The following is a 10446-nucleotide window of genomic DNA, read 5'->3' as shown; positions in this document are numbered from 1 at the left end:
GGTTCATCGCTCACCTGCGTTGTCCACAGAGTCACATTAATTGTCAAACTGTTCGCTTCCAGAACATGAACTGATTCGTGGGTGGAGCGTCCTTATATGCGAGGTTGCTGTTCCAGCTCCAAAGTGTCGCGAGGGACCCGCGTTCCGTATTCGCTGGCGTCCAAAGTTCTCCCTAGCGAGGGGCGAGCACAGTCGCTCTGCTGCGAATGCGTCGGCCTGGGAGTAGGCTCGTCCTCGGCCTCGGCGCCATCTACAAAATTATTTAAATGCAACAATTACCAATGGGGTGTGTTCTAATCACACACACAAAAAGATTATCAGCTTAAAATCCTGACATCACAGTGAAAATTTGAGAACTGCATTATTATCCAATTAACATACAAAATTCACATAATGAAATGTTTCAAACATTGGAAATATAACAGTGCATAGCTTATCAAACATCACCGCATCGTTTTCAAAAAACTGTGCACTATTATAATATACTTTATCACTTATTCACGGGGTTCTCCGGGGCTATATGTGGTGCCCTGAAACACATTCACATCCTTTTACACGACAAAGCAGAAATCAAATCGCAATTTAACTTACCAATGACCGGTGTAATATAACCAAAAATGCCTCTTCTTCTTGGCTACTGGAAGGCTGCAAAGGCTGTTGGAATACGCCTTCTGGCAGCAAACAAAATCTGAACTCAAATCAGCCAGTACACAGGCTGACGGTAAGGTGGACGGACGGCTCCTGGCCGCAAACGAAATTGGGCTTAGACACAAAATTATCTTGCCAACTGGCGCCTGAGTGTGGCAGATTGGTTTTCTGCCATCACGGAGCTAACTCAATGTTCTCTCGGTGAAATCAAAATGGTGTCTGCCCCAAAAGATCCAACTCTACTGTTAAATTGCTACTCGACTACGACACTCCTTTTCGAGGCATTTGGAATATTTGATACAACTAAACGGACTTGAACGAAAACACCTATACAGCACTCTCCCGGAACTGGAGCTATTTCCTGTCTTCTCTTTCTACATTAATTGACATGCAAAAATAAATGAACTCCTCTCGGTCATCGATGGCGCGACTTGTAAAACATTTACACCTGTCCTAGCACTTTCTCTCTCTCACTCTCGCTTTCTCTCTCGCTCACTCACTCGCACTCTTTGTCTCGTCATCCCTACGCATAAACATGTTTGTCTAGTTGAATGACCGATAGGTGATGTACATGAAACAACCTGGAAATGCATTTTCAATGTGACAATGATGATGGTGATGATGATAGTTGTGGTGATGATGGTGATGGTGATAGTAGTGACGATGGTGGTGATTATGGCGATGATGATGGTGGTGAAGAAAATGCACCCTCGATGATCATGGTGGTGGAGGTGATGATGATGATGAGGATAACGACGATGATGATGATAATGCAGATATACTGTTTAGAAACAGGAAATCGTCCTCCCTGACCAGGCATATTCATCATAGCATAAACAGAATGGCCTCAGATGGTTGGTGAGGCAATTAATCATGATAAATTCTTGTAAACACCAAAGGATCCATTGAAATGCCTCGCATTTATTCCTTCCACTGCCAGATTTAAAAACAAAAATGTCATTGACAAAATATGTGTGAAGGTGGGGGCGTAACTAATCAATAACACAAGCCAAAGTCACCCATCACTTCATTCATGGACTACTAAATACTAAAACAACATGAAAATGGCCCACAAAGCCACTTTCGATGTCACTTTCATCCTCTTCAGCCAGTCAGCACTGATGGTCTGGAAAGAGTAGTGCTGTCAGCTTCCTTCCCATACCTCTCGTTTTTAATGTTTTCTATTTGTCTTTTTTTTTGAAGGATAACACTAGCCAAAGCACTCTGTCACTTTTGAGAATCTTTATGAACACACATTCTGTAAACTTCTTGCTCCACTTCAGAGCACTTTGAGTGAGCTTTCATCGCACAAGGAAGCAAGGAATATAAGAGATTGGGAAATCTCACCTCTCAAGTGGGATTGGGAGAGAGAAGAGAGGGACATTTTTTTTTTCTCACTCGACCTTGGCCTTATTTGCCTACCAGAATAGAACATTTATGAGGTTTCATCAAATAGAAAAAAAAGGTTCGTGAAAGAGGGGATGAATTGGTGAATAATAAAATGGGTGCGGGGATGACATGAGTCTACTTGGATTAAAGGGAAAGGGACCCATGCAGTATTCACGAAGTCGCCATTGTGTGGACCCATGTCATGTTCCCAACATCCGAACGGAACCGATCTGCGCGGCGAGCACACTGTTAAGTATCAGACGGTAGGCCTACTTGGTATTCATGACTTTGTTATCTCAGGGTTTCGTATACATTAATTATTTGTCTAAGAAACAACAAAAACAAAGCCACGTAGATTACACAAGGCTACAAAGCCACAGAGTGGAACTAAGTGAACATAGTGAAAGGGACCAGCTAGAATGTGTGCGCGCTCGTCTTTTTTTTTTTTTTTGGCAACTCGCCTTAACTCGCCATAGCTCGCCATGTCAACTCGCCAAAGTGTAAACGCTGCTTAACTCGGCTAAGTGGGAACCCTGCTTAAGTGAATATGGTGAAAGGGACCAGCTAGAATGTGTGCGTGCTCGTCTTTTTTTTTGTATGAAACTGTACAAGTATGTTCTTTGGGCTGACAAAGTATGTTAATGTGTGTTTTGAAGAAGATAAGAATGCAATTAAGAGTAAGGATATACACATACATATGGGCGTGTGGTGCATTTATAAGTGTTTATTAACCACTGTTCTAAGATCATTGTATTTCTACCGCATGAGTTACGTTCAGACGGTCATCCTTAAGCTCGAGGAAAAGCTATTAACTTCGGGATAAGCTCGATAGGGGACCAATTTAGTATCGCACAGTCGATTTCGTAACGATATACACTGTAGAGCTTATAGAGCCCATAGAGCTTATCTTTGAAGTTAGCTTATGGTTCAAGTTTAAGGATCACGGTCTGAACGTATACTATGTATTCGATCAATGTTATTAGAACTGCTTTCTGCACTTCATGCCCATTAATTGAAATTCACAAAACTGAACCCACCATAGACCCCATTTACAGTGCGGGGCTGGGCCGAGCCGCGGCCGAGCCCAGCCTCAATTGCGAGGCCGGGCTCCCGCAATTTTGTCCGTTTACACTGCCGGGCTCGGCCGCGCTTTTGATTCAAAGCTTTCAATATTTTGTCGTAGTGGCGCTCTGCTTGTAAACAAATGCAATTTGGTATTGTCTGGTTTTCAGACCCTTTGCCAAATGAATTCCGTGGCGACAAAGTCGCCGTTCGGGCAAAGACCCTTGCCGAAGGAAAGAATCCTTTGCTGGACAAAACCATCTTAAACTATACTAGTTTTCGACGTTGAGGGGGTTAATATCCTGAATAGCGAAAGATACAGGCAGAGGGTTTGGAAGCCAGACATCAATTGGCCGCGCAATTGGCCGCGCATTTGGCCCAGTTTGCGTTTACACCAAGAAAAGGCCGGGCTCGGCCGCGGCTCGGCCGCGGCCGAGACCACCTCCAGAGCGAGGCCAAATGCGAGGCCAATGGCCTCGCATTTGGCCTTTTGCGCGTTTACACTGAAGCGGGGCTGGGCACGGCCGCGGCCGAGCCGCGGCCGAGCCTCGCACTGTAAACGGGGTCTCAGGGCATAACGCGGTGTGGTATAGCTGTGACCTTCGAAATACTTCTCAAGGAAAACTCCTTTGTTGTTTTCCTATTTCGTAGAGCATGAAGACAGGATCCGTATGAATGTATTTTAAAATGCGTGGTGTGTGGGAGACATGCCCTATAAGAATCGCATCATGTCAATGCATGTGGAACCCACCTTCATGGAGAACAAAGTCGGGTATAACAAAGCATTATTATTCCGTATATTAAAGGGAACATATAGTTTTGGTTAGGCCTAATTTCAGGTCTCTAACATTTTTTGATGAGATAATGAGAAACCTCCTATGAAATATGAAAGAGCATGTAATTCTATGAGGAATTCAACGTTTATATGATGAAATTGGTTTTGAATGGCTGAGATATCCAAGAAGAGCGAATCTAATAAAGTGTGGGACCCACATTTTATTACGATCGCTTCGTTTTACTTTGTTTTTGGATGTTTCAGTCATTCCAAATCCGATTTTCATTAAATAAACTTTGAATTCCTCTTAAAATGATATGCCCTGTACTATATCATAAGTGTTTTCTTGGTATCTTGCAAAGAGTTAAAAGCCCAGTTCTCATCTCCACCAATACTGTACCATCCCTTTAAAGAGATGTTTGCGATATAGTGCTGGGTATAATGTTTGTCGAACGCTGAGCATACTCTTCATCGTACACCTATTTGTACTAATGGCAAAACAAGACAGAAGATACCGTGCAGTAAGCAAGGTCAGGAGCTTTGCTCGGAGATGACAGGGCTCGTACGCGTCATGGAATTTCTGGAAAGTCAGGGAATTTCAAAATACTTTTTCCAGAAGCAAAAAGTCAGGGAAAGTCAGGGAATCCATCTATTTCTTCTGGAAAGTCAGGGAAAATCATTTTTTTCAAGATATTTGTTAAAATGATATTTGATTTCTCTTATCAACAAAGGAAGAATAGTTTGTCAAATTTGTGGTTTCTCGTATTAAGACCGTTTTCGTAACAAACTCCACGCACATTGGTGTCTAATTGCGTCTTTCATGGGCATGTGCACGTGTACTTGTGTGTATGACTATCGACTGGCAGTGATGTAAGGTGCCGTACGTGGTGCCTTTGTGTACACATATGTACATACGTGACATGAGCGCTGCTGATGATGTGATTGGCATTATTTTAAATTGCGTGCATGATCGAAGCGTCAGTCATCTAATACAGGGCTCGACACTAAGGGTGCGATTTCGAATGGCAAAATCCAGCATTCGTATTTTAGTCTGCAAAAGATCGCCAAACGAACGTGAGGGTTCGGAAGCGTCGTCAATTGTTCGCGAATGTCGTTTTTACTTCGGCGAGAATTTCAAAAAAGTTTGAAATTTTTGGCGAACCTTTTCCACACACTTGGTCGTGATTTGCTCGTGAATTGTTCTCGAAAGTGTCTTTAAAGCCTCGTCATATGCGCAAGATCTTCGCAAGACACGCGCGATGTTCGCAAAATGTTCATGAAACCCCAAACAGACTCCGAAACTTTGGAGAATGTCTCGCGTATGTTACGCGAAATCTGCGAAGTTTTTCCGATCATTTTACGACGTAATCGCAAACTGTTCGCATACCTTTTGAGATATTCTCGCGAACGTTTAGCGCACGTTTGGGGGATATATTACCTATACGTTTTCTACAAATAAAAGTCGTAGCATACATCTAAACATCAAACAATTATTAACAACTACAGTAACAAAAGAAATTAAAGACTAGCAAAGAGAAAGAAATGTTTGATATACAAAAAAAATCGCAGAATACACTTAATATTAATCTAAAGTATGCAAAATTTCCTTTAAACTATAGAGATTATGTGTTGGAGGAATTGCTTAAAAAAAAATCAAATGCTTTACTACTTGTAGTGGAGATAGGTCCTAGGGGAAAAAAAATGTAGGCAAGCACAGGATAGAAAAATGAGAGAAAAAGAAAGGAGAAATAGAGGAAAGAAAAAAAAATCAACTCAAGACAGCTTCCACCTCTCCTTGGGTACATTTCCTCCCATGATTATTGAAAAATTTTCGTTGTTCGCATTTCCGTCGCGTGTTCTTCGTGAACGTAACATGCTGTACTTAAGCAATGATACACACGACATTCGCACAAACGTCGTGGAAACTTCGCACAAATTGCGCAAGAATAGTTTTCGGCTTCATTGTCGGAACGCATTCGGAGAAAAACTTTTCCGAATGTTGGATTTTGTCATTCGCGTCGTTCGCAAATCGTTCGCGTGCTCCGTGAAATCCCACCCTAACGGTGGCCCGGTAGCCCGTGGCCACAAAAAACACACATCGGGCCACCAAAAAAAAAAAAGTTGGAGGATTGCCTTTACTTTTGGAAATGGACAGCGGTAACAATCGGCTCCGTAAGATGCTAAAATAAATGTCAGATGTTTGCTTTTAATTTTGGAAATGAATAACGGTAATATTCGACTCGGTATGATACTTAAATAAACGTCAGATGTCTGCTTATACTTTTGGAAATGAATAACGGAAATATTCAGCTCCGTAGGGAGCTAAAATTAATGTCAGATATTTGATTTTGCGTTCGGAAATGAATACGGATAACATTCGGCTCCGGAAGATGCTGAAATAAATGTCGAATGTTTGCTTTGACGTTCGGAAATGAATACTAATAATATTCAACTCCGTACGATGATAGAATAAATGCCGGATGTTTGCTTTTACGTTCGAAAGTAAATAGCAATAACATTCAGCTCCGGAAGATGCTAAAGTAAATGTCGAATGATCCCTGTGACGTTCGGAAATGAATAACAATAATATTCAACTTCGTACGATGATTAAATAAATGTTGGATGTTTGCTTTTACTTTCAAAAGTAAATAGCAATAACATTCGGCTCCGGAAGATGCTAAAATAACTGTCAGATGATTGCTTTTTCGTTCGGAAGTGAATAGCAGTAATATTCTGCTTCATACGATGCTAAAATAAATGTCGGATATTTACTATTATATTTCGAAATTAATAACAGTAATATTCAGCTGCGTTTGATGGTAAAGTAATTGTCTGATGTCTGCCTTGACGTTCAAAAATGAAAAACAGTAACATTCGGCTCCGTACGATGCTGAAATAATTGTCAGATGATTCATTTCACTTTCGGAAGTGGACAGCAATAACATTCGGCTCCGTACGATAATAAAATAAATGTTAGATGTTTGCTTTCAAATTTGGAAATGAATAACGGTAATATTCTGCTCCGTACGATGCTAAAATAAATAATAGATTGTTGCTTTTACATTTGGAAATGATTAACGGTATCAATCGGCTCAGTTAGATGCTAGAATGAATAGCGGATGCTTGCTTTCACGTTCGGAAATGAATAAGGATAACATTCAGCTCCGTAAGATGCTAAAATGAATGTCAGTTGTTTGCTTTTGATTTTGGAAATTAATAACGGTAATATTCAACTCCGTATGATACTTAAATAAACGTCGGATGTCTGCTTATACTTTTGGAAATGAATAACGGAAATATTCAGCTCCGTATGGGGAGCTAAAATTAATGTCAGATATTTGATTTTGCGTTCGGAAATGGATAAGGATAACATTCGGCTCCGGAAGATGCTGAAATAAATGTCGTATGTTTGCTTTGACGTTCGGAAATGAATACTAATAATATTCAACTCCGTACGATGATAAAATAAATGCCGGATGTTTGCTTTTGCGTTCGAAAGTAAATTGCACTGAAATTCAGCTCCGGAAGATGCTAAAGTAAATGTCGAATGATCCCTTTGACGTTCGGAAACGAATAACAATAATATTCAACTCCGTACAATGATTATGTCTGATGTTTGCTTTTATAATGTTCGAATGTAAATAGCAATAACATTCAGCTCCGGAAGATGCTGAAATAAATGTCGGATATTTGCTTTGACGTTCGGAAATGAATTAAAATAATATTCAACTCCGTACGATGGTAAAATAAATGCCGGACGTTCGCTTTCATGTTCGAAAGTAAATAGCAATAACATTCAGTTCCGGAAGATGCTAAAATAAATGTCGAATGATCCCTTTGACGTTCGGAAATGAATAACAATAATATTCAACTCCCTACGATGATTAAATAAATGTCGGATGTTTGCTTTTACTTTCAAAAGTAAATAGCAATAACATTCGGCTCCGGAAGATGCTAAAATAACTGTCAGATGATTGCTTTTACGTTCGGAAGTGAATAGCAGTAATATTCTGCTTCATACGATGCTAAAATAAATGTCGGATATTTGCTATTATATTTCGAAATTAATAACAGTAACTTTCATCTGCGTTTGATGGTAAAGTAAATGTCTGATGTCTGCCTTGACGTTCAAAAATGAAAAACAGTAACATTCGGCTCCGTACGATGCTGAAATAATTGTCAGATGATTCATTTCACTTTCGGAAGTGGGCAGCAATAACATTCGGCTCCGTACGACAATAAAATAAATGTCGGATGTTTGCTTTTAAATTTGGAAATGAATAACGGTAATATCCTGCTCCGTACGATGCTAGAATAAATAACAGATTGTTGCTTTTACATTTGGAAATGATTAACGGTATCAATCGGCTCAGTTAGATGCTAGAATAAATAGCGGATGCTTGCTTTCACGTTCGGAAATGAATAAGGATAACATTCAGCTCCGTAAGATGCTAAAATGAATGTCAGTTGTTTGCTTTTACTTTTGAAAATGATTAACGGTAACATTCGGCTCCGTAAGGTGTTAAAATACTAGTAAATGTTGAATGATTGCTTTCACAATCAGAAATGAGTATAACGGTAACTTTCGGCTCTTTACAATGCCAAAACAAGTGTCGGATGTTTACAAATGTCTGTAAATGCTCCCACTTTATCATTTCAAACGTAAGTTTTGACCACCTACATGTAAATAGGCATTAACTTTTATGATAACTCTATTCATTTATTTTAGACATGGGTACCTGTATCACGTCAGTAATACTTAATATTTATTTTTCTATGTTTAGTAGGACCGATTTAGTTTTTCTTGTGTTTTTCTTGGTTTTTTTTTTTTGGCCACCAGATTTTACTTTCGGGCCACCAAAAAATAGAAATCAATGATTTCGGTGGCCGGATCGGGCCACCAAAAATAGAAGTTAGTGTGGCGCCCTGTCTAATAACACGAATGTATGATTACTTTTGGATTGAGATAGTGCTTTGATTTTGATATAGAATTTGAATTAAAGCATTTTACCACAGAATATTGACAACACAATCATTTCAATGTAAATAATAATCATCTTCCCTCTCCTTTATACTTGAGGATGTTAAGGCTTAGATAATTGTGCGTACATTTATTATTGAACTTGATCAACTGCATTATCGATATCCAAGAAAAAAACTAGAATTGTGAAATTCTATGTACAAATTCAAAGGAGAGTTGTCCTCTTGTGATATCACATATTCTGGCATAGTTCTGTCCAAAGAGGGCAACATACACACTTTTGCATAATTCTTGTTAACAGGTTATCCAAATTTGCTCAACATTTTACTGTTGGGTTTCTAAAATTGTTTTCTACTCACCTAATCCACGTTGTTGTTTGGGGAAAATTCCCCTTTAAGGTGCTTCCTTCAGAACAAAGCATAAGTGTGTATAACCGAATATACACACTTGTTTTGTGTTTTGCTTCCTAGTATTATGATGATGTATTTTTACACACTTTAGAATAAGATGTGTACATCGTGTAAAATGGTCATGGAAATTTACATTTTCTGCTCTGGAAAGTCATGGAAAGTCAGGGAATTTTGAAAATGTGGAAGCGTATGAACCCTGGCATGATTAACACAGACACAATGGGTGATTTCAAGTTCGGTGCTAGTGCTAGTGCTAGTGCTATCTCAGCACTAGCACCGGCGATAAAACCGAACTTGAAATCACGTCGGTGTTGGGAGTTGACCTCAAAATTATGACGTATTTCCGGTTGCTGGTGCTGGGCTCGGTGTTGAATGTCGTCTGCTGAACCGAGCTCCGCCGATTGTGTTAGCGATTTACGTGCTTTTACGCCATTGACTAACACTAGCCCCTAGGGATTAACATTTTCGTCATTTCAAGTTCGGTGCTGGTGTTAGCGTTGCCGTGCGAGACACATGTTCACGTCCATAATACTAGTAGATGCACGTTTTACGTGCAAAGTCTATGCTAATGCAGTGGTAGCCCACGTAACGTACACGAACACTCTCGACATGGCTTCATAAATCTGATCCTGGGAGCAAAATTAAGATAGTTGTATTTTGGGGAGTGGATAAAAATTGTGGCATTTTAATATTTCTTCCCCACTATGTCCTTAAAACTAAGCAATTTTGGCTACATCTTTTAATATTTGACTGTAATCACGCGCAATTACTTTTTTCGTCGCGCAATTCCCGCGGAGCTCGCGGTGCTGTGATTCCAACACCTAGCGCTGGTGATCGATTATTTTGATCGGTATCGCCTCGTTAATCTGACCGTCGGTGTTGGAGCTCGATTTAACGCTGTTATTCGGGGGCTAGCACTAGCACTAGCACTAGCACCGAACTTGAAATCACCCAATGTCCCAATCCAACAAATTTTTGATGAAGATACTTTTCCATTCATTCATTTTTTTCTATGCATTAAGTTTCTTGATTGTGGAATATCTTGTCTAAAATGATTTTTGCTTCTCACTTGACTTATCACATCACTTCATTTCTGGTCCGATGAAAAAGAAAAAGCAAAAGACAAGACAAGACCCCCCCCCCAAAAAAAAAAAAAAAAAAAAAAAAAAAATCAACCGAAT

This window comes from Diadema antillarum, unplaced genomic scaffold, assembly GCF_040938485.1.
Source record: "Diadema antillarum isolate AM-2024a unplaced genomic scaffold, OU_Dant_1.0 seq00000269_RagTag, whole genome shotgun sequence".
Taxonomy (NCBI): Eukaryota; Metazoa; Echinodermata; class Echinoidea; order Diadematoida; family Diadematidae; genus Diadema; species Diadema antillarum.
This window is presented reverse-complemented; position numbering follows the sequence as displayed.